Here is a 24,854-nt window from a genome sequence, read left to right as displayed (position 1 = left end):
GATAATATAATTATAGTTGGAGATCTTAATCCCAGAATAAGAATGAAAAAAAAAAATATATATATATATAATAATATATATAGAAAAATTTGGAGAACAAAAATGGAAAACGACTCATTGATTATATAATCATTTAAAAATAATGAATACATTCCACAAACATTAAATATACATGGTGTGCAAGAGGACAAAACTCAATAATAGACTAGCAAATGAAAAGCAGAAAGCCTCTTCCTGCATGTTGAAGTCAGGAGAGGGCCGGAAATAGATACAGATCACTATTTAGAACACGCAAAGTTAAGGTGTCCACCAAACTAGAGAAATAAAATCAAATTATACAGTAAGGCTAAGTATAAGAAATTTATGCCAACGGAAGATTAATAACTATTTAGAAAAAAATACAAAAAAAAAAAAAACGAAGACATCGAGAAAGAATGGAATAATATGAAAGAAATCATTACATCAGTAGCATATGAAAGTTATGGGATACAAAAAAAATCAATAAAAATAAAAAATTACATATATGGGACAATGAAATAAAAAGCCTGAAAAAATGACAAAATAAGACACAGTATTTTATATGCATTAAAACATATTTAAAAAGGGGGATAAAACAAAACCTGCTAATCATAAGAGGTTTTATTGAATATATAGTACAACACTTAAATTGAAAATAAAAATTATTGGAATGTCAAAATGGATTTAGAAAAGGATGCTCTACAATGGATGCAGCTGTGTGTTTAAAACTACGTATTGAAAAAAGAAGAGAAGTTAATTTAGAAACTCATCTTTTGTTTATAGATTATGAAAAAGTAAAACAGATATATTACAAAGAATAAATATATGCAATATTGAATATATACAAAGATAATAAATGAAGAAAGTCTGGTAAAAATCTATAAACCAATAAGTAACACAGGGATGCCCTCTGTCTCCGACACTTTTTAATATTAATACAGTGGAACACCTTAAATGATCCAGATATAGAAATTTCCTGGAATAACAGAATAAATACGATATTATATTATTTGCAGATGAACAGTAAATAATATTAGATAAGGAAGACAATTTAAACATAATAATAGAACAGTTTGGAATGAAAGTATCCATAGATAAAACTAAAACAATGGCATTTTGTGGAAAAACTCCAGTTAAATATAGTTATTAATAATGAAACATATAAATACTTACTGTGGATGTGAAATATCATATAAAGGAAAAAAAGACAAAAAATTCAAACTGTTTACAGATTATAGGCCTGATAAATAAAACGCTCAATCCGAATATTGTACAAAAAGAAATACGCTTGAAAATATACAACACTTTAGCGGTGCCTACATTATTATATATGGCAGAAAAAATATTTTACAATAAAAAAAGAAAAGGAACGATGATATTTGATATTTGAAAATAACTAAAAATAAAATCAATAGAAGAAAAACTAAACAATTACAAATAAAGTTGGATAGAACATGTAAACCAATGGCCAGCACAAGATAGCCTAAACAATAAATGAAATATAAATAAATATAAATCCAAATGGAAAGAGCTTATAATAAGCGTTAGATGACTTTGAGAAACGATGGTATAGATGAGTGGAGTAGAGCTGTCATTGTATATCTATAAAAAGAAAGCATATCATTGCTGAGCTTCCAGGCAAGATATTTACATGCTATAGATGAGGGCTAGGGAAAATTAAGGAGAAATTTGGAAAAGAACAAGTTAGTCAAATAAGGGTTGTCAGAACTGGTAAATGAGACATTAAGTTCTCAATTAGAATTGAAGGTAATACAGGAAAGAGGTTTCATATATATATAAGTGTATGACAAGGGCATACATCTACTATCAACCACATGGATCGCATTATGAAGGAAAGTTGCATCAAACCTGATGTTATTCTCAGCTCTTTATTTCATGCAAATTAGATATTATAATCTTAAACAATTTCTGTAAGAAATGTTTCTTTTTCTTGATATCAGCTGCGTTCATCATGGAGAAACCTATAGAATAAAACGTAAAAATATTAGTTATTTATGCACAATTTTAGTGATGATAGCAGATTACATATATGGAAATAGATAACAGAATTAGCAAAAGAAATGAATCCATTTATGTGGAATAAGAGAAATTAGTTGAGCCACTAAAATAGCTGTGTACAAGACATTGGTTTGAACACTTTATAGTTCTGAGCACTGCATTATAAATAGAACAGATGATCAAAGACAGACTGGAGATACGATAGTTAAGAAGAATCTTAACATTGTTAGCTCTACTTACACATTCCTAAATGCTAATCTCAGGTGGGATGGTCATTGAACAGCATACGAGAGGAATGTCTCCAAATGTTTCTGTTCTTGATGGGATTTGCATCCAAACAAGATAAATCATATGACTGTCTTTTAGCATGTTTATCACTAAATTCTATGAGATTAGAAATTTATTTGGTTCTAAATTAATAGACATTCTATAGTGGAAATGTGAAATCTTAACATGTTAGTCTGAGAATCATCAGATACATGGGAAATAAAGCATTTTAAAAATTACAAAAAAAAATTAGTAAGCAGTTATATCTCTAACAGAACCTTGATGCTATCGTGGCAACAATGTCGCGTTCACCTTAAACAAAGCTCTCGCAACATGTAGAGATGACTTTCATTGCTGATCATGAATATCACTTTTCATTTTTTCAGATACGCAATCTTTAGGAATTTGCCGTTGCCTTACAAACAATTCTTTTATTTGACTTGAACTGGTTGGAATCCAACCACTGTGATTATGAGACGTTTATCCGATAAAGTACTGTATAATATTTACCATTTTTGTCTTTTGATCCAAAAACATTCAAGTATGTGTCAGCAGCAAAATTTCCTTTTTGTTCTCTTTTCAAATATATCCCTGTCAGAACAGCAAACGACAGCATGCAAGACTTTCTCCTTGGCATTTTTCTTATGCAAGAAAGGGATAGTCACGGATAGAAATCGATGGAACAATATATAAAGGGAAAGAATAAAAAAATCTCCAGATTATTCGATATTTGGCAATTGGACAGATGAGTGACATCAGGAAAACGAGCCTATCAAAAAACTATTCTACCAGGCTAGGAAAGAGAAGTGACAACGAGCAAAACGAATATTGCGATAAAAAAAATTAATGCAATAAGAACTGTAATCACCGACATAAGCGTGAACTTCTATTTGTCATAAGACAGAATCTTTTCGAGATACAACTTTTTGTTTGTTTGTTTAGTTATATTGAAAATGTTCTCATAAATTTAATATTTTTTCCCGCGTTTAGTATACTGATAATCGATTTGAGGATTAGTTATCCGGTTTTTTATCCAGCATACAGACAAATCGTCCAGGGAACACTCGCAATATACAGAAAAAATTCTAGTGGTGGTGGGCAGTAGATGGCGTTGTGTGTAGTTGTAGAACGCCCTCCCTCGATAAGTACTTAGAAGTGTGACGTAATAATAAAATCTTGAAACTTGGATCATAACAGAAAAAAACTACAACAAAACGGGACAAATTAATAATTAAAAGTGCTAATTTTTGCTTAGTTTGGACGTTGCTGTTACATCTGACAGATTGTGCACCGATCCATTCAACACAAGTTAATTATTTTTAACTACACATACAGGAATAGCGAAGCGAAGAGTAAATGCCAAAATAAGATATTATTTTACCTTCATTCGCTCGCCGGATTTTTTTAAAACACCGCAAACGTGCAGTACACAAAAGGCATTGAGAGATAACTGACCAACTATAGGTGTTGTAAACGCACTTGGAAGATATACGGCTTCGAACATGTTTAATTAGATCTGCAGTCTTCAAGAGCTTAATTAAAATCTCTCCGCACTTCGAAACGCCTTTTATATTCGAAGCCATTGCCAAGATTCCGCTGTTGTGAAACGAGGACGCATCAATCTGGTCTCTAAAGGCGTTTAATGAAGTTGGAGCTTTTGCCGAGGAAGTCGATAGAAAACGCCTTGTAATGGAAATGTGTCGAACTTTTAAGGGTAAATATTTGAGGATTGGGAGTTGACGATACGTAAACGAAAACTTTGAATGCTACCTAAGTGAACAACCAACTAGAGCCATCAGGAAAAGGGTGGACAAAACAAATTTAAAGTTTGTCCAAAAATAAAGCAGATTTGAATATCTTTGGATTTTCTACTTGGGGAAGATTTAAGGATACCAAGACAGAGAATGAAGGTAAAAGACTGCATTTTGATATACTTCGGTAAATGAAATCGAAGGTTTTGCCGTGGAAGTCGATAGAAAATGCCTTGTAATGGAAATGTTTGTTATGCAGTAATACGCTAAATGAAAGCTACCCACAAAACTAGTAAGAATCATTTTTAAGGTAAATATTTTAATTCCTACCTTTGTGTTCTCAATTGTTTATATTAAATAAAAGGAAGAATAATTTACTTTATAAGCAAATAATGAAAAATTATATGGCTTTCTTTAATCAGAATATTTTCATAATATTCTAATCCACCATTTTGTGACTTACATATAGAAAATATGATTTCTGCCATTGACTCGGTATTTTTGTAGGGGGGGGGGAAATACTCTTGGAGGGTAATGAATGGTAATGCTGTAGCTAATGAAGTTCTAACTGAGGCTCGGCAATTGCTGTTACTCTCCTGCCATGATCAGAGCTTTAATAGCTCAATAACACCTTATCCCCACACTGTCCTCTACAGATAACGGGGAATATGAAAAGCATTCTTGCTTCGCCCCTTTAAGCCAGTCCTTATAAGGACTATTTTTGTAGGTTGTTGTGATAGTAATAATATCTATCTAGTCAACTTATTGACTGTACAGGCCGATGATGAAGATTTGTTGAACTCACAAATTATTATTAGTTGTTCTCTCTTCACTTTGTAGCAATTGGTATTTTCTCAGCGCTACCATTCTTTCTTATAAGCGAATAACGAGGATACATGATAGAAGCATATACGCTTTATATATATATATATATATATATATATATATATATATATATATATATATATATAACGAGGATACATGGTATATATATATATACACACACGTTATATACACTACCATTCTTTCTTACAAGATAAGTTTTCAGTCTTAAAATTATATAAGAGCAAGAGGATTAGATTTTTTGACTGGAGAATGGATTGGGATATGATAGGTATTGTGTGAATAAAGGGTCCCCGTATATGTATGTATATACAATACTTCCCTACAGGTGTCCTATACATGGACACCTGTAGGGAAGTATTGCCTTTGGTATCTATCACTTTATGACAAACATAGTTCCCAAAACAACACATCTTGGCCTGCAGGATTAAGTAGCAACTAAATTCGATCCAAAAATCAGTGTTTCATAAATAAAGGCGAGTGTAGGAGATTTGCCAGAGGTGGAACAGTTGCCGAACTTCTCAGGCTTGCGTCATCTGCGCTCAACTCAGACGATTTCATGTTCCCGCTATATCCATGCACGCTAGCTAGTACGGGAGTTTTGAAATATGCTACATGACTTGCCGGAAATAAACTACCCCAACACAGATGAAGGTGCTTTGCTGTTTCTAATGTGTTCCGCATTAAACGCGAATAAAAATATGTGAAGCAATTTGCTTTTCAGCAAACCAAGTAGCGTTCGCTGTGGGCACAAACATATATAAAAAAAACTTAGTTATGCTGTTACCATGGCAACGCCCGAATAGTTATGGAGCAAGAAGATAAGGTATGCCGAAATTGAAAATAGGCAAAAGGAAAAGAGTAGGAAAGAAGAAAAATAAAGGCCTTCTGCACATCATTTATACAGTTCCAAAGGTTATCATCTTAGCATCAGTGGATAAATTTACATTAACTATAAGGGGAGGGGGGGACGATGTTTGTAAGTAATTTTCGCTTCGCAAACTTTGCACGTTTTTTTTTTTTTTTTTTTTTTTTTTTTTTTTAATTCCCTGAAAGGTATGCGTGGAAGAGAAATCGGGTAATAAATACTGTTTTGAAAATTTTCTGTGCCAAGATTAAAACTGAACAAGAAGGTTAAATTTGGCATTCCTATCGTATTTAGTATTCGAAGACGATTTGCTATTTTTTTTTTTTTACAACAAAGAATATATGTAATTGTTATTACTTAAAAATAAAATTAGAGAACCTCTAATAAATCCGAAATATATTTTGTTAATTTCAACAATAATATTTGGTACAATGGCTTGTATTAACATAACAGTATTAAGAACTTTAATGCAAACTAATACACCAAATCTAATTATACGTAGTTGAATAATAAGTAAGTACGAATCCTGTTATGAATTGAATTGCGCCCTCTGTGATGATTTAGGCAAACTATTGCACAATGGAAAAATTAAATCGCGGTGTTTGCACACCTTTTGATTTTTATAAAATTCACAAGATAATTACTTGGGTCCACCAAGTTCTTTCTGCACATCTCTGTAATACAGGAGATGTCTGGACGACCAGGCAACTTTTAAGAAACCAGAGGGGGGGAAAAAAAAACCACATTTAAGTTTCAATCTAATTGTTAGGTGGTTTGTCCCTATTGGCTGTTCATTAAGAATGATTGTTTGCTTTATTTTCCGAAAAATTAATCAGAGTACAATCGAAGCGGCTGTTTGCTGAACATATTAACTTTGAGAATAAAAGAAATGGAAAGTAAACATACGTCTTTTGAAGCATTAAGAATCGGCTTTCGGTGAGGAAGCCACATAGACCTCGGTAGCGTAGCGCTAGTGGCGTTACCTTGCTAAACAAGAGGACCTCGGTTCAAATCCCACCGCAAGTGCGAAAAGATTTTTTTCTGAGTTAATTTTGACTTTAGTACCAAGTTAGTCGATCTTGGGCCGAGGTCGTGAGGGGGGATTTTCCCCCTCACACACAGACAAATCGACCACTGAACACACAATTACAGACATCACCACTTGCTAATTGATTATTGATATGCAAATTACGTACGTGTACAAATAATCGCGTATTGAGATGCCCATTAAAAAGTCAACAAGCAGTTATTTCGATGACATCCTGTTCATATCACGCGGCAATACTTATAGAAAGTGTACAATTCTTAGATCTTGTATTTGTTTCCATGGTAATAATTTTAGTTTGTTATAGTCTTTCATTGTCGTCTGAAAGAAAGTAATTGATTGCGATTAATTGTAAGTAAATTGATTAATGTCATTTTTTTGCACAAATATTTGAATTTTTTTAAAAAGAACACCTATGTATGTATTTTCTTAACTTGAATTTATTTAAATCGGGAATGAAATTAGAAAGAGTACGGATTCCATTCATGTATTTCAATAAAAATGTTAATTTGTCTACAACATGAGTAGCTTATCGAGGATTCAATTGTGGCCAAATTGAAGATTATTTCGGATAGATTAGCAACATAAAAAAAAAAAAGAGTCAAGAGTATCGTGGGAGTCCCACATCTGCTAAGCACACATTTTGCTAGCATCGAAAACCAAAATCGACTCCCTCGCTACAAAAGACGAAGTGGATCATTCACAATTAAAAATTATGAGTGTTGTTAAAAGCTTTGTAGCCATTTATGGTGGATTTCTTGCACCGATGTTTTAAGAGTGTTGTCGCCATTATTTATAACGGAGACAGACTCTCGGCGTGTTAGGCACTTAAGCTGAAAAATTTAAGATGGGCTGATGTAACGCCCTCGTTAAATGGATTTTATACTGTGGGAGATTGTCGTAAGTCACGAAGTATTCGCTGTGTTATGGAAGCTATTCCAGACAGAAAAACTTTTAGCATTGCTGTTAAGTAGTTGAATATTCCTCGTTGTAATTTCCGTTATTCTGGTCGCAGCCATTGACTATCGCCCTGAATGTCTAAAAATTATGTTTACATTTTTTTTTTTTTTTGACAACACACCCACGAAAGGTTTTCGCGGGTGACTTATAATTACAACACAGTGTCGCTCTGTCGCTCTGTCTGGACGGATTTACATGAAGTTTCACAGTTGAGATGTTCATTATGATTTATGTGTAGTCATTTTAATCAGAGCACTTCTGGTTCCTAAATTCTACATACTAAAAACATTATAACGAATTACGAAGGCTACAGTGTGGCTTCCATAAGACTCCGCAGATGAACAAATCCCCAAGAGGCATGCGGCAAATACTATTTTCTGATTACATCTTCTTATATAGAATAGAATCATTTTCCTGGCTAATGCAAGGAAAGCCTCACAATATTTTAAGCAGTTTAATAAGGTCACGTGGTTCGCGAACGAAGCCCATATGCTCTTTTCTATTTCTGCGTCTAGACTTTGCATAATGACTAAGTGCACCAACACTGTAGACTCCTTTGAAGCCAGACAAAAGGAAGCGTTTTTGATTAGATATTTTTTGTTTGTTTGACTGTAGCCGTTGAAGAAAATATCTGGAGATTAGAAGAAATCCCTGCTTCTCTATGAAAGGGTTTTCGGACAAGATAATAAATAATCTTGTCTGTGGCCCACCCATGGTACTAATAGCTTTACAATTATTCGAGGGGGGAGTCGCATAAAAAATTGTTTTGCAGACCATGGGAATAGTGTATAAGTGTGTTTTCCGGTTGGTTTATCTTTTATTTTTTTCTAAGATGCAATACCTGGTTTCCGAGAGGAGAGAAATTTCCCATCTCTGTATGAGGTTGGATAACCTGCCATCAATGAAAGCACTTACATTCCTAGATGGATTTGAACAGTCTTGTAATAAATGGGCGAATTCAAGAACAGTTATTCTACGTGAATCTTTTCTTTTAATTGCGTTCAAAGTGTGGAAAAATTTTATATCCTCCTTGCATAGTGATTGAATGAAAAATATGCGCTTCCTCCCTTTTTATTTTCGTTATTAATAGGGCATTTCTTTCCTTCCAAAAATAATTATCGCATCACTCACTCCAGACCTCTAAGAATACCCATCGACAGAAGAAAATGCAAAAATATTTGCGCTCGTGTGCACAGGAGTTTGCCACTGACTTCTGCACATATTCTAAGAAATTGAAGCAAAGAAAGCTTTCACACACCAGTCTTCAAATCATTCTCTCAAGATTTTTATTATCTTAGATTAATATTGCTAACCCGCATTTATATAGCTATTATGGTGCAGATAAAAACACCTATTGAGATGATTTCATCTTTACGGTTGGCTTCTGTTTGTAATTGATTCGCGCTAATGTGAAAGGGAGGTTTACGAAGATGCCGCACGCACACACACAAAGAGGAAATTGAAGTTTTAATGGACTTTCCAGTTTATCTGTCTGTCGAGACTTAAATAATACGTATTCGTAGGTTCTGATAAGTAATCAAAAGTTGGTGAAAGCGTAATTCACTAGTTAAAAGGGGAAAAAATGGCTGATTCACGGTTACGTGAACAGCATCATTTAAACTAGCATTACTGATCATTTCTATTGAACTTTAATTAGTTAAAATAACAGACAGAAAAGTTATTTGCATTTAATCTGTTTCTTGCTTGTAATTTATCCATTGTTGGAAATGCCAGCGCTGTTCCATTGTTGAAGATAAAGGCGCACCCTGGTGTTCAGGGGCAGATGTGTTTATCCACATATTTACCGTTATAATTACGTTAATTTGGTGCATTTAATTGACATCTTTCTGATTGAGAACGTTGTTTCGAAAAATGTTTGAAGGACAGTTCCACGTGACGAATATCCCATAGAGAAAATTGGACGGCGTGTGCTCACTTTACAACTTCATTATGAGAGTTCGCTCGTTTGTGGTTGTTGCTGTCAGAAGCGGGATGTGGGCGATAATTACGCACCCTGACAGATACTTAATAGGGAACAATAACTTATGAGAAACCTCCTTGTGTTAAGCAGTGAAACGTGTGACTTAATTGCTTTGATTATTGGATCTTTATAGATGACCCTTTGGCATTTTATCGCCGCTTTATTTAGGTTTTCCTCCACTGAATGGAGAATAATGATGGAGTCGGTGTGTGGGAGAAAGGTAACTGTCCTGAAAAAGATAAAAGATGTTTATCTGGCAGTCGTTAGTTCTGTAATTAAAACGCTATTTGATTCGAGGTGGGATTACTTGAATGTGGCAAGAAGGTATTAGTTAGAGAAAATTGGAAATAGGTGGTGAAGAAGAAAAACGAGGAAGATCAGATGAGGAAAGTGCATCAAAATGCAAATAATAATTCAAATTTTTTCTGAGTAATGAAAGAAAAATACCGATGATCTCTTTTTTTTTTCCTGCGATTTCCAATTTCTCTTTCGAAACCCATTGGTTGAAAGGTGGTCCTCAATATTTGTGACTTAAGTCTCATAGAAACGCATTTTACCATTGTGCTGCGCCTATTTCGTTCTTGGCTACGCCACTGATCGTCGTGATAGTAATATGTACGTCATTTCCTCTTAAACACAAGTTCATTTTGTGAGGATATTGGAGATGAAAAATACAATACGAATCGAAATCCGAAGAATTCTTTTCGAAAAAGCGGAAAGGTTAGTCTCATTCTATACTTGTACTACACAAATTCATATTGTTCTTGAATTCCTCAAACGTTTGGTTTGCACTTAATATAAAATTCCCGTAGAAACTTTATTTTACTTAATTTTCAAGTTAGGGCTCCTTTTTTTTCCTTTTTTTTTTTTAAAGAAGTTTAATTTCGTATTTTATCACCCGCTTAAAAAGTTAATATTTCTTTCGGTAGCAAACTGTACGGAAAATATTTTTAATTATTCAGAATGAAAAAATATTTACCATACGTACTCCGCAAGTTTTGATTGCTCATCACTGAACTGGGTGGATAAAAAAAAAAAAAAGACATCTAAGTTATCAGCTCACATTTTTGTTTAATACTTTAATATGACCCATCTGCAGTAGCGAAGCTAAAATGAAGTATTGCGTTAAATATCAATTATGACGTTGTTATTTATCAATTGACACTGGATTGTTTTATCGCTCAGAAGTTATCAACTAAATGACTGCCTGAGCAATGGCTCAGTTAAAAAAATAAAAAAAAAACTTAATTTCAGTTTGGATTAGTTCTTCGGTATATATATTTAAGTTAATAAACTTAGTCCGCGCGGTTAGCCTAGTGGCTGTGCGCTTCGCAACCGTAGTGTCCCAGGTTCGATTCCCGCCGAAGACTTGAGGATCTTCCTCAGCCATAGCCAAGTTAGCTGGTCTTGGGCAGCAGGGTTTTTTCCGCCAGTTTATCTGGCGTTTTTCATCCCGCAAACGGGCCCCAATAGGGACGGGGGAGGAAATTCCAAACGAATAAATAAATAAATCGCCACTACATAATAGTCCGCTATGTTCACCAAGACTCTTCCTCACTAACAGATGGGTGAAGCAAGAATGCTTTCATATTCCCCGTTATCTGTAGAATAAAATGTATGGATGCGGTAATATAGCGCTATAAGCTCTGATCATAGCAGGAGGGTAACAGCAATAGCCGAGTCTCAGTTAAAACTTCATTGGCTACAGCATTGCCATCTGTTACCCTTTGCATTAATGGCTTTAGGAGTGAAGCAAGATGCTTTTCATAGGTGCCGCTATCTGTTACGGTTACAGCGAGGAAAATTTTATGAGCAGTTTCCTCGCTCTGAATGGGCATGGATTATGCATCGCTACAGGAAGTTAAAACGACTTTTGTCTTTTATGTTTAAATATATCCGTTGCCTCGTAGGCTTGTTGAACTAGATCGTTGGGGTGTATGGACGTTTTTAAAAAAAAATTTGTTGCTGAAGATTGTAAGAAAGAGAAGAGATAAGGAATATTTGTATCTCGACGGAGTTGATTGTTTCTGATGAACCATGGGGCGTTTAGAATCATTCTCCAGCAATTTTTTTTTACACGTTGCAATTTGAGAATGTTAGTATTGGAGGTGTGGCTCCAGGCTGGAGAAGCATAAGTGACTATGGGACGAATCGTCAGCTGGTATAAAAGCAATTTGATTCTGATGTTTAGCTTTTGCTGTTCCTGTTAACCCCTTAACACACAAAGACGTCTGTGACACGTCTTTTGTTTATTGCACCAAAATTGATTTTGAATTTTGGTTTCACATTTAAATACAACCGAATATAGACGCTAGACAATCTTGTGCCTATTTCCTTTCAGCCGAGAAAAGTTGCCAACGGCGTGTATCGGCTATTTCGTTTGCGTTTGCACAAATTCATCATTATTTTTCAAATAATGATGAATTTGATCCAGCAAATCACCATCGCCCAAAAAATTGGCAGAAAAACGACCGCTTTCTGATTTTTTATTGGTATGTTAAGGGGTTAATTAGGGGGTAGATCTGGGCGATAGATGATGTAATACACGTAGTCTTAATATATGCTGACTTCTTTGTCGAGCACTACACCAAGGTATTTTGTTTCTGTCTGCCAGGAAATTTTAGTATTGAATAGTAAGACGTCTCCTGCAGGAGATATACATCTTTTCGTGAAGAGAATGGCTAAACTCTTTTGGAGATTTACTTGTAGTCTCCATTTGGAGAAAGAACCATTTCTCTAATTTTAGAAGGTTTTCTTGAAGCTTTTTAGTAATGAGGTGTGGCCGAAGAGATCTGGCTAATAATGCTGTATCATCCGCATATAGGGCCATGATGGATGACAATGGGTTGTGCGGAATGTCTACATGTATATAGAGAAGGCCAAGATTTGCCGCTGGGATGAGGTAGTACCATTGATCTTGACTTGCATGCTTCTATTCTGTAGATCTGACTAAGTGTACCATTTTCAGTGAGATACCGGCTGAGATAAGTTTCTATAGAAATCCGAAGTGCCATATTTTGTCAAATGCTTTGGATAGATCAAGAAAAACAGCTCCAGTGTATTGGCGCCAGTTGTAGCTGGTGGTAATATATTCAACTATTTTGAGGATTTGCTGGGTAGTACTGTGGTATTGCCGAAAACCAAATTGTTCTTTAGGAAGGATGTTTAGTTCATTATTGAAGCTTGAAGTCGTGAGGCAGGTGTGGGTCCTTGCCTGGCTTATGTATAGGGATTACATCAGCCAGTTTCCAAGTGGTAGGAAAATAGTGAAACCTCAAGATTGCATTTATGATTATGGTCAGGTGCACTACAGCTTTTCGGGGCAGCAGCTTGATCACTTTATTTGTGATGCCATCTGGACCAGGAGCTTTTTTGTTCTTTAAATGTTTTTATAATATCATATATTTCAGCAGGTGATGTAGGTGCAATATGGTCAGTACCGATATCAGGGAGTTTCAATTGAGTGTCTGACCTGTCTGTGGATTTTATACAAGTGATCGAAGTCTAAGTTTTCATATGAAGGTTTGCACTGCTCTTCTGAATTTTTTTGCTATGGCTTCTGCCTTTTTTACGTCTGTGTGAATCTGGTCAGAAAATATAGGGGGAAGGGATCTGCCTTTGTTTCTGATATTCCTCAGTATGTGAGATAGAAGCTAACTTTTCTTTCCATAATTGATCTCTGTAATCTGAGAGCATCTCTCTGCACCATTTAGACTGTTAAAAACTGTTTTATCTTGTGGTGCGCGGGTGTTGTGAAATCTTTTCCTTGCTGTTTTTTTTTTTCTGATCGAGTTCATAATGTCTTCAGGCAGACCACCAGACTTGGGGGCAGATTTTCAGGAGGTGGCTGCCATTATAGCGGAGTTAATTTGTTGGGCGAGGCTTGTGACTGCGGTTTCAACATCTTCTTTTGAACTTATATGAGAACAGGTCCAATGTAATCCCGGAGTACTTTTGTTGACAATTTTCCCCACGATATACATGAGTGAGAGGGAGGAGACAGGTATTCTTGTTTTCCCATCTGTAGTAGAATTGGGTTATGATCAGACAACTCGTTCAATGATTTTAGGCTGTACTGAAGTTTAATATTTTGCAGGATCAGTGGCGGCTCGTGGCTTGAAATCGCACGGGTGCTGCAACTGTCGAAATATGCATGCACACTGTAAGTACAGTTTGTACGTGTTTGGACAAAATATCAAAATTATGGTAAAAATTTAAAAAAAAATAATCATGAAACAATATTGTTCATGATCGATAAAATTATACAGTTTAGTATAATTCAAAATTACTTAAAAATAAAATCCATTCCTTTAATTGTAATTAAAGGAATGGATTTACAATTTTTGGACATTACAATTAAATCCTTTAATTGTAATGTCCAAGTATTATCGGAGTAAACACGATAAGCACTACGAGCACTCTACTACTGGCGCAAACTGCATATATAAACAACAGTGGAACTGCGCGACGGACAGTGCCGCATTACGCTAATAGCTCGTATCTCACTATGACGTGCATATGCTTGCGCGCGTAGCAATATGGCACTGTGGTAAATACAGTACTGCTAGCGTCCTTCGCCCTCCTAAGTACTACAAGATGGATTTTTGATCCTATGTAGTTGGAAAGGATGTAGCCATTCTTATTGGTGGTACTACAATTCCAGGCAGGGTGCTTGGAGTTTAACTATCCGGCAATAATGCTGGACTCTCTAATGCCTAAGATGGCATTGAGATCAGAGTGCAGTAGAAGTTTTAAGGGTGGGTTGTTAGCTGAGTATATTTTTAGTCTGCCAGCCGAGCGAGTGAATACTTTCACGCCTGTGACCTCAAGGTTAGTGGTTGGAGGGTTGTTTACAGAATGGGGTTTGATATAATTTTTAATGAAAATGACAGTACTGCCACCTCTATAATTTAGCCTGTCGGTTCTGTATAGGAGATAATCCCTTATTTTAGGGCTGTCCGAGGGTCTTAGATGCGTCTCGCTTATTAGAATAACATCTGGCTGATATCTCTGAGTAAAGTTTTGGAGCTCTAAAATTTTGTTTCTGAGGCCTAATTCCATCCTCTCTTCAGATCGTTGCATGGACTGCAACGATCTGAAGAGAGGATGGAATTAGTTTTGTTTCTATTCATCTATAAGTGCTGTGAGGGTGGCCTGTGTTTCACGTAGGCATCTTTTAGTTGTGGTTGCTGAAGTTTTGTAGCATGTTTGCTAGAGAGGCAGTAATAACAGCGGTCAGGTTTGTAGGTGCTGTTGGCTGGTTCACTTCTGGTGTTGACTTGTTTGAACGGGCCACACCTGCATAACTTCTTGTTTGCCTTTTGGTATACTTGAAGGCATCTGAGCTGCTGGTATTCGTGTATTCGAGGAGGAAACTGTTTAGTTGTCTCCAACCGTCTGTTCTTCGGGTGTTGAATACATCCCTTATAGATGGCTGGATGAGGGCAACTGCAGTTGGCACATTTAGCCAGGGTGGTTTTCGGCTTTGTACAGATATTGGTTGGGGCTGTTCTGGGCTGATTTTAAGTCCACAGATTCACGCCAGGACATAAATTTGTTTGTAAGCTTGATGGATCTCAACTAATACTAGTGGCATCGGAGTCTTGTCTTTTTTGGTCATTCTGCTGACCTTGATGGGTGGCAGGTCCTGATGGCGTAGCAGCAGCCACTTCTTCTGTGGATACATCTTCAGACACTCCTCGGAGCACCACCTTCAGATTTTTCTCTGAGCCGAGTGAGAAGGTATGATACTGAATTTCTCCTGTCAGTTTTCGGTAGTCCATCACTGTGGTGGGCTGAATCTTGATGCGGTCGGTGACATTTCTGGTGGTGATGTAAAAGAGATCTTTAGATTGGACATGGTGACCCTAAAGAGACATCCATCTTTGTTTTTCGCGGAGTATGATCGGAGGTATCTTCTCTCTAGTGGAGGCAGAGAGGTCCGAAACTGGGCCATCTTCTTCCATTCCATCCTCTTTTGGTGGTTCAGAGGCCGTGATTTTTCGCTTCTTACGCGCTCGGACCTCAGTGATCTCCGCCCCCTCAGACTTCACAAAGTCCAGCTTCTCTTCTGTTGGAGCAATGTCGTCATCCTCTTCGTCGTCCCCCGACATACTGTAGAATAAAAATTGATTTCAAATTTTTTTAGACTCTTTTTAAGTATGTTTATGGCTGCCCCTCTTTAGTGGCCCTACCAGGGCGTCAATGTCAACCTCGCACATTTTGAGAAAATGAGGTGTAAAAGCACTGTTTAAGCTTAAGTCCCGTAGACCCAATCAATGGTCTACCCACAGAGAGAATCTCGCAGCCGCAAAGGACTGGCAGCAAAACCGAGTGTGTTGGCAAAACGCTCGAAGTAGCAGCAATAATTTAAATTAAATCAACCCGTGATTTAATGGGGGGGGCGCTGTGTGATTCAGGATCTGCCTTGTCCCTTCTTTCCACCAAGTGTAGACCGGCAGTTGAAATCTGCTACTAGAGGTGGAAGACTATTGACGGGCACAGGAGAGGGCCTGGGAAAGTTGCATTAAAGCCAGAACCTTGCCCTGAACGAATCCAACCGACAAAATCCTTCCAGTCAAATCTGTCGCATAACCATCGTGAAAACTTAGTGAAAGACCGCAATACAACACAATCACTCTCCATTCCCTTTATCAAGTAATGCCAATTCAATTCTGAAAAAACCTCTGGAAGCATTATACTTATGTTGACTTCTATGGCGAGATGGACGTTAATCCCTTGGACTTCTATCCCTTCATTGCTAGGTTTTGATTATTTATAGAGAGAAAGGTTTGAACACCTGGCTCGCCCGAGTTAGGGCTGTGTAGAATTGTTTGAGTCGATGATCAGAGCTGCCTTGGTAGCAGACTGGGTGAGAAACGTAGATATGTCTGGTATGTTTCTGCCTTGGTGGAGGAGAGCATTCCTAACAAACCACGGGGCGTCGAAGATTATTCGGAGGCATTTATTTTGTAAGTGTTGGTCTGATGATTGCTTAGTATATTGTTAGCTTGTTTTCTGTCCTGACTTGTCTTCTTCGGTTGAGTAGGGGGGTGGAGTGGGCTATTGCTGAGTTGGCTTTGTTGCAGGCATGTGAGATGTGTGTGTGTGGGGGGGGGGGTTGAAGCTGAGTCGATTATCTAGTTTGATTCCCAGGTACTTCTTTTTGCCATGGGATATCAGTGTTGAACATCGTGACTGCTCCGTGGTGGGTTGCTTTCCTTCTTGTAAAGAGTATGGCCGTGCTCTTGTGAGCGTTGACGTCTATCCTCCATTTTTGAAACCATTTTTCAAGATTTGTTGCTGCGTTTTGTAGTCGTTGTGTGGCTAGGTGTGGTCTGAGTGATCTGGTCAGTGTCGCCATATCATCTGCATAAAAAGCCGTGGTGGTTGATGCAGTGCTTGGGACGTCTGAGATGTAAATGTTAAAGAGTAGCGGCGATAGGAGGGAGCCTTGCTGGACACCTGCTGTGATACTTTTCGCGAAGGATCTGAAGCCACATAACTTGACTTGAAATTTTCGGTCTTTCAGATAAGATTCTATGATTTTGGTGAGGTTTAGTGGGTATTTCGCAGTTATTAGTTTGTGGATGAGGCTTTTATGCCACACTTTATCGAAGACTTTCGCCACGTCCAGGAAGATTGCACCTGTGTGTTGTTTCCAGTTGAATCTGGTAGTTATGAATTCTATAAGTCTGTGGATCTGTTGAGTTGTGCAGTGGCCTGTGCGAAATCCAAATGATTCTTTCAGGATTAGGTCGATCTTGTCCGTTTCGTCTTGTAGGCGGTTTAGTATTACTTTTTTCGTTTTTCCCAGACCTGATAGGTCAGTAATTCTGGAGGAATTGAGGTGCTTTCCCTGGTTTATGGATGAGGATTATGTCTGCCTGCTTCCAGCGAGTGGGGAAGTAGTTGAGTCTTAGCATTGCGATGAAGATAGCCACTAGATGCATAACTGTTTTATGAGGGAGTGCTTTTATGATTTTGATTGCAATCTCGTCAGGACCTGAGGCTTTCTGTTAAGGTTCTTGATGATTTGGTATACTTCCTTTGGTGTAGCATAACTCATGTTTTCTTGGCTGCTGGAGTGTACAGTGGACATGCCTGTGGATTTTTTCAATGAAGCGCAAGTCCGCATGCGTATAGTTTGGACTGAATTGTAGCTCCAGGGCATCCGCGAAGGCTTCTGCTTTCTCGTAATCTCAGTAGACTATGCTCCTTTCTCCATGGATTGCTTGTATGTTGGGGCGGTCGCTGCGAAGGGCTTTAGTCATTTTCCATAGCGAGTGATCTTCGGTGTTTAGAGAGCTTAGTTTCCTCTCCCACAGTTGGTTTTTGTGATCTTGGATCGCATATCGAACTAGGTCTGTTGCCCTTTCTCTTGCCTATCCTGGGGGGACAGTGTTGTATGGTAACAGCATCTGATCCTGTTCTTGCTGCGGATAAGCTTTAGAATCTCTTCTGGAAGCAGGTTGGATTGAACAGGAGTTGTAATGGTGAGGGCTGCTGCTAGGCCAGCTTGGATTGTGCTTTCTAGTTTACTGATCGCTGCGTCTACTTCTTTGGATGAGGAGATGGTTGGGACGGGACCTGTGAGGTTGCAGAGAGTAGCGTTGAACTTTTTGAAATTTGTGCAGGACTGCCTGCGGATGATTTCTGTTTCCCCGCCTAGGCTCAGTAGTACCGGGTTGTGGTCGGAGCTAAGATCATTAACAACCTATAACTGGAATTGGTGCGAGGTGTTTCTGAAGATGGCTATATCCAGCACATCAGTTTTGCCCAGTGGTCCGTAGTATGTTGGTTCGGTGGGACCTGCTATGATGATGATTCTTGTCATAGCGAACTTGTGTAGGCTCTTCCCATTATTGTTGGAGTTTCTGCTGTTCCATGCGGGATGTTTTGCATTTAGGTCTCCCGCCAGTATTGTTGCTTCGTTTGTGTCGAGGAGCTGGGAGAGATCCGAGGTTAGGAGTGGTCTGCCTGGAGGGCTGTAGACTGAATATAGCGTTACCTGCATTGTTGGTGTGTATCTCAATTCCAGTTTCTTCCAGGTTTGTAGTCGTTATCTTCTTCATCTCATTGTATCTTATATCTTTTTTGACAAAGATAGCCGTGCCACCTTCTCTGTCATTCCTAAGTAGTGTGTAGTACCTTAATTTGGGGTTGTCACAGGGCCGGAGGTGCGTCTCGTTGATTAGGAGGATGTCTATCGTACAGTAAATTCTTGCTTTCAGATTCCAGAATGCGATCTGTATGAAGTTATTCGAAGTGGGCGTATTAGTCATTGCTTATCATTGAGAATTTTACTTGAGTGTTTTTTAGGAACTTGTTTGTATCACTCCTGATTAGGGTTGGTCTAGCTGAAAGCCGTTAGCATCTCGCGTAGGGTGGCAGCTAAGATAGCAGCTGAGTTTTGATTGTTAGGAGTAGGTTCTGCTGGTTTGATCTTTGAGGTAACTGCTGCAGCATATGAGCTATGTGATGTTGTTCGCTGATGGATTCCTCCTTCTAGGGGTGCTGCAAGTTTTTGAGGTGGTGAAGTGCTTCTTTTCTGTTTCTTATCAGGTTATCTGGGTGGAGAGTGCAGCCTTTATAGTTCGCTGGGTGTGGTCCAACACAGTTTGCGCATGTGGCAGAAATTGTGCGTGTGTGTGAGAAGGGTGACTATCCTCGCATTTCACACATTTGTACTCCGCTCTGCAAAGTTTCTGCGCATGCCCGTATTTGATCCTTGCTGATTTCAACTAACACCAGGGGCATAGGACGCTTGTCTGCCCTATACATCCTAGAGAAACGGTTCGAGGCCTTGTGATTTTAAGTCAGAGGCTATTTCTTCTACTAGCCCTCTTATAACGACCTTTAAATTTTCTCACTCTTTAGCTGAAACGTGTGGTACGGAATTTCTAACTAATCCATGTGTTTGGTAAGTCGGCGGGTAGTCCGATGCTCCTTCTGGTTGAATTCGAACCCCTTCATCAGAGTTTTTAGCTTAAGTAAAATTAATTTCTGAGATTTTCATGACCTCCACAACGGTCAACCATTTTTCCTTATCGCGTAGAATCACCGATGGGATTCGTTCTTTCATCTGCGCAGCTGTATCCATCGGTGCTTCATGGTCTGCAGTGATAGCTACCTTGTTGTCTGTTGGTGCTTGGGGCTCACCTTCCTGCGCTTCTTCCTACTGATTACCTGATAGTCGTCAGGGTCCTCTAATGAGTATCATCCATTGAGGTATTTCCTCTGCTGTTGTGTTGGGAAGAGGATCAGGGGATTAGTAGTCCTCTGATATCCGGTGGATTTCTACCCTTCCGGGCCATTTCTTATGCAGCAGATATATTACATGTTTGAAAACTGCCAACAGTTGCTTAAAATCGAGCTTATCATACGGAGTATTCATGATTTGGCCTAGTTTGTGATTAGAGAGAGAATAAAGATTGCTTAGCTGTCCCGAGCAGAATGCAGGTAATCCTGTTGACTTTTGAGGGTCCACTAGCAAATCCCGTAGACACACACAGGTGTCTACCAGCAAAAAATAATTTATTATAGGTAACTGCTCTAAAACAAGGAGTACATAATTCTTACCTGAATTCTGTACGTCAATGACGCAGTACGGAAAGCTTCAGTCCTAGCTTTCGACTCCAAAATTTATTTACTTGACTTCCAGATAATTTCTGGAAGTCAAGTAAATAAATTTTGGAGTCGAATTACAAAAATTTCCAGATAGCTTCGCATCGGATTTATTTGTTATACGGCGGGATCCACAGGATCTTGCATGTCAAATTGAAACATTTAGTTCTGTGCTATAATTTAGCTGACTATATTTCGTTAAATATCTAACCATAATAGCCCCAACCTTGGGCATTCACTCAAGTAAAATACTTCACAAACTACCGCAGTCGAAGGAACAATCCCTAAATTGGCTTGAATTTAATTCTGCTTTCCCACTATACCATCCTCATGTTTACACCAGGACACAGGTGAAATCTGGGCCCAGTTGAAACATTTTCCAACTATAGCGTGTTTCCAGTATTTTATTTTATTCTTTTTTTTTTTTATTTTATTTTCCTCCCTCATTTCGTAGCTGCTTGATAAATGGTTGGTTCTCTGCTGGTGAAGCTATTTGTCTTTCGCAGCTGGGAATGTCAGAGACAAGCGATAATGCTGTGAAACTTTCGATTGGCAGGTCATAACGGTGGCCACACGCATTTTGTTCAAAAGAAATGCTGCTACACAAAAGTAGTGTGTCCTTCCGTTCCTTCTTTTTTCTTAAGATCCACAGTGGATGAACAAAAAGCAATTCTTGAATGAGTTTAATCCCACTTCTTGACAGAAAGAAACATTCTTGATTACCCTTTTCTCTCGAACATGCATTAAACACATCGTGTAGCCTTTGGAGAGTATTGTTGAAGGAAAACTTCATTAGAATTCATAGAGCGATCAACAATACTCTGTTGCGTTTTGTTTGTTTGGAATATCCTGCTTTGAAGTTTCACTGTTACGTCACGATATTGTTGATGAAATAAATATTCGTTGATTGTATGTATAAAATATTAATTTCTTAGGAAAAAAAAAAAAAGGTAATAATTTATGAAGCTTTTTCACAACATATTTTCATAAAGAAAAAATTTTGGACTTTCTTCTCCCACACCGCTTGGTTAAAGATCAGCAGTTGGCTGAACCAGAAAAGAAGCTAGTAAGAGTAATAGCTTTTACTGAATATTATTGTATCGCAAATATTGTATTTGTAATAATACGATTGCAAATATAATTAACAATCAAAGAAAGACCAAACAACAATTTTTCAGACACGGATATGAGGTGGTAGATGAAGTTTACTAATCGGTGTGATCCCTCTTCCTACGGAAGCAGCCGCCATAGCTTAATTTTTATTATTCTATGACGAACCTTACAAGGCACAATACAATGACCTCATACTGACAGTAAATGCACGAATTTTACAACCTTCCGTAGTTAGCATCCGCATTATTAAAAAAAAAAAAAAAACATTTACAAGACCCGTTTTTAATTGAAGAATGAGAGTTGAGAACAATATATGAAATTCGTTTTTTTTTTCCCTTTTAGGGTTGAAAATACGTGAAAGGCCTTTAATAATAGGTTATAGAAGCGATGATACTATATACGTCAATTAATCATTTTTTAAAAATTATTTAATTATGAACATGTCACTATTGTTATGTGTGTGTAAAAAATGGATGTTATTGAAGGATACAAATATGCGTACGTGAGCTTGCGTATATTCGAAGCGGTTTGGTAACAGTGTTGTATATAAATTACTTGTTTATATACCGTTTTTCTTTCCTTCTTTTAGTATTGAGTTATAGCCAGTCTCGAACTGAGGTTATGGGGGGGGGGGTAGTTTCTTTTTTCCTTCATAAGCACATAAGACCAGTTGGTAGTAGCTACATTTACATCCAGCTATGAACTTGTAGTTCATGCCGTTCCGATCCATGATAAACTTAAGTCTCCTGGTGAAGACCAAAGCTCCATCTGTAGGTTGTCTTGTGCATGCTCACATTATCTTTCATCTCCCTCCTTTTGGATTATATACATTTTTAGATCCAAGATTGGTTTTTAAGATTTCTAGATATTGTCCTGAAATCACCCCTCAGAACTCTTTCTAGTAATCCTTTAATTATATCGTTAGAATTATATAGTTGTTCAAAATTCACTGCTTCTATAATTCGCTGTCAAAGGTCACATTTTCCACCCACACAAGAAGAATTAGTGTGCCAAACAAGGTCCTTTTAGCGAGCATAACACGCACAGACATACGAAGTTCAATAGAATCCAAGTCTGTTCTAAACGAATTTGAGTCGAGTCTTTTTTTTTTTTTTTCTTTGAGGTTCAATAAGCAGTTAATTAAGAAGCTTTTGACATCCATTGAAAACCTGGGTAAGTAAACTGAACCGTAATTCAATATTGACCTGACCTAACGTGTAGGAGGGAAAAAAGTTTTGACGCTTCTTTTAATCAAATCTTCATTCATTCTACTGATCCCCCCTTAAGTCATAACCAATATGATTCCGAACATCTAAATGACCCATTACATACCATCTTCCTGCGCTTGTTTCTTTACCCAATTCTCTAGTTGATCTTAAGTCATCCGTACAAGTCTTCCTAGCTCCACGTCATCAGCAGATAGGAAATTCACGAATAAAATAAAACTAAACCCAGTTCCAGAAAAGTATCATGTATCAAAAACATTTAAGCGATCCGTATATATTTACTTATGAAGTTTGATAGCAAAGAAGAATATGAAATCTTTAAAAAATCAAAAATATTTATCACGCATGCGCAATGGCCAGGCCTTTAACAGTTACTTGTAAAAATCTATATAATTATTAGTTACATTACTGTGATCATTGCCATCTGCCTATAGAATGAGATTATTGGGGGGGGGGGAACTGGTTGATTGACCTTACAGAGACTGGTTCGAATCCAGTCTATGACACGAAGAATTTTTATAAGGGAAGTGATTTAGTACGTTAAAATATTCAAATATCCAAAAGCGGAGGATTAATCTCGAATAAACACGCGACGCATATTTGGAGAACCATGGAAACAGAAATATTACATAACACCGTCTTATTCATCAAGCAAACAAAACTATTTTATATTATACACACATCTTTTGAATGACTGTATTTTTTTTTTTTTTTTTTTTTTTTTTATTATACCACGATTTCTTATTAAATCTAATTGTAAATTCGACTCGCAGCCAATCATGAACAGACACATTTAATTCCAATGCAGGGAACATTAATGTTCGCTGCCTGCATTGGAATACTTTAACGTATTTTATATTAAATAAAACATTAGCAGTTGATGAGTTTATGTTCCATTCTGCCAGATATGATTTGATTATCGTCATCCGAAACGCTTTCCTTGGGAATATTTTTGCTTCAATTTTCCAAGCCATTATTCGAAGGCATCTTTCGCTAAGAAAACAAATGGCTGATTCACGTAAGTGATTTTCTACAAATGGCTATATTTATTAATAATGTGTTTGGTGTGGAGAATATAATAAATTTCTCCTTTCTGCTATACATCTAAATGGCAATGCCAGAGGTAGATACTACGCGAACCTCAGTTGAATAATGTCTATGGACGTTGAGGGATATTAGATTCATTTTTTACTATTATGAAAAACGAAAGTTATTGGAGTTTCCCAAGAATACAAACTTGAAATATACGCATTCCCAATTTTCAAAAATTAATTAATCCCAAGTAGATATACATGAACTATTTTCAGTCTTTACTTAGTGGATTTAGAACCATTGTCGAACGTGGAGAACCACAGCACGTGCATGACCGTCGATGAAATCGATCGCCACGTTTAAAGCGTGGCCACGAGACAAGAGGCGCGCGCTTTACAGTCGAGAAATGAACAATGATCGGTAACAATAGAGCACTGGGGCGCGCGCGTGCTGCACTTTTGAAATCGGCTTAACAATGGCGTGCGTGCGTGATAGCAACGAAATCAACGATTTTGCGCTAACGAGAGAACCAGTCACGTGCAACACAGCCATGAAATTGACGAGAAAATGGAAAAGGGCGGGAGAAAGAGTAATGGCAAAGTTTTTTAATTTGATTTTTAATTAATAAGATGAACTACGACGTGTTTATATCCACCATCGGCTTTTTAAATGTCCTGATATTCTAAACAGGCGTTGTTACTACTTTTAATTAGTTCAGATATCTATAATATAAGAATGTAAATTTCATATGAACACAAGTCACTATGGCAACGGTGTTTTTTTTTTTTTAATGTAAGTTAAAATATTATATTATAGCAACATTTCAAAGCAATTTTCAGGTGGGGGTACACAAAATGGCCAAGATGACGGTTACGACGTGGTTTGATTTCGTTACTACAGAACTTTAGATGGAAAAACTGTTGGAGAGACCTCTCCACATCAAAGTAACCACTGTATGAGTTTACCCCAGTTCGATGCGTGATAAACTAAATGTCGACCTCATAACGAACTGGTTTACTTCAAAACTGTCATTCGCAATGTTGGGAGATCGCGAACAAATATTCACAGATTCTGCTTCATATATTAAATGAAGCATGCTCGATAA

General features: G+C 37.4%; 1 protein-coding gene across 2 annotated transcripts in view; it reads left to right on the top strand.

Moving 5' to 3' along the window:
- The window catches only part of LOC150096571 (uncharacterized), a 121,252-nt gene that overhangs the window by 78,356 nt on the left and 18,042 nt on the right, over positions 1-24,854 (top strand). The window lies entirely within an intron of this gene.

Source organism: Typopeltis vanoorti, chromosome 18 (assembly GCF_054136105.1).
Source record: "Typopeltis vanoorti isolate ZY-2024b chromosome 18, IOZ_Tvanoo_1.0, whole genome shotgun sequence".
NCBI classification, from domain to species: Eukaryota; Metazoa; Arthropoda; class Arachnida; order Uropygi; family Thelyphonidae; genus Typopeltis; species Typopeltis vanoorti.
Note: the sequence above shows the minus strand (reverse complement) of the source record. Positions and strands in the feature narration are given on the sequence as shown.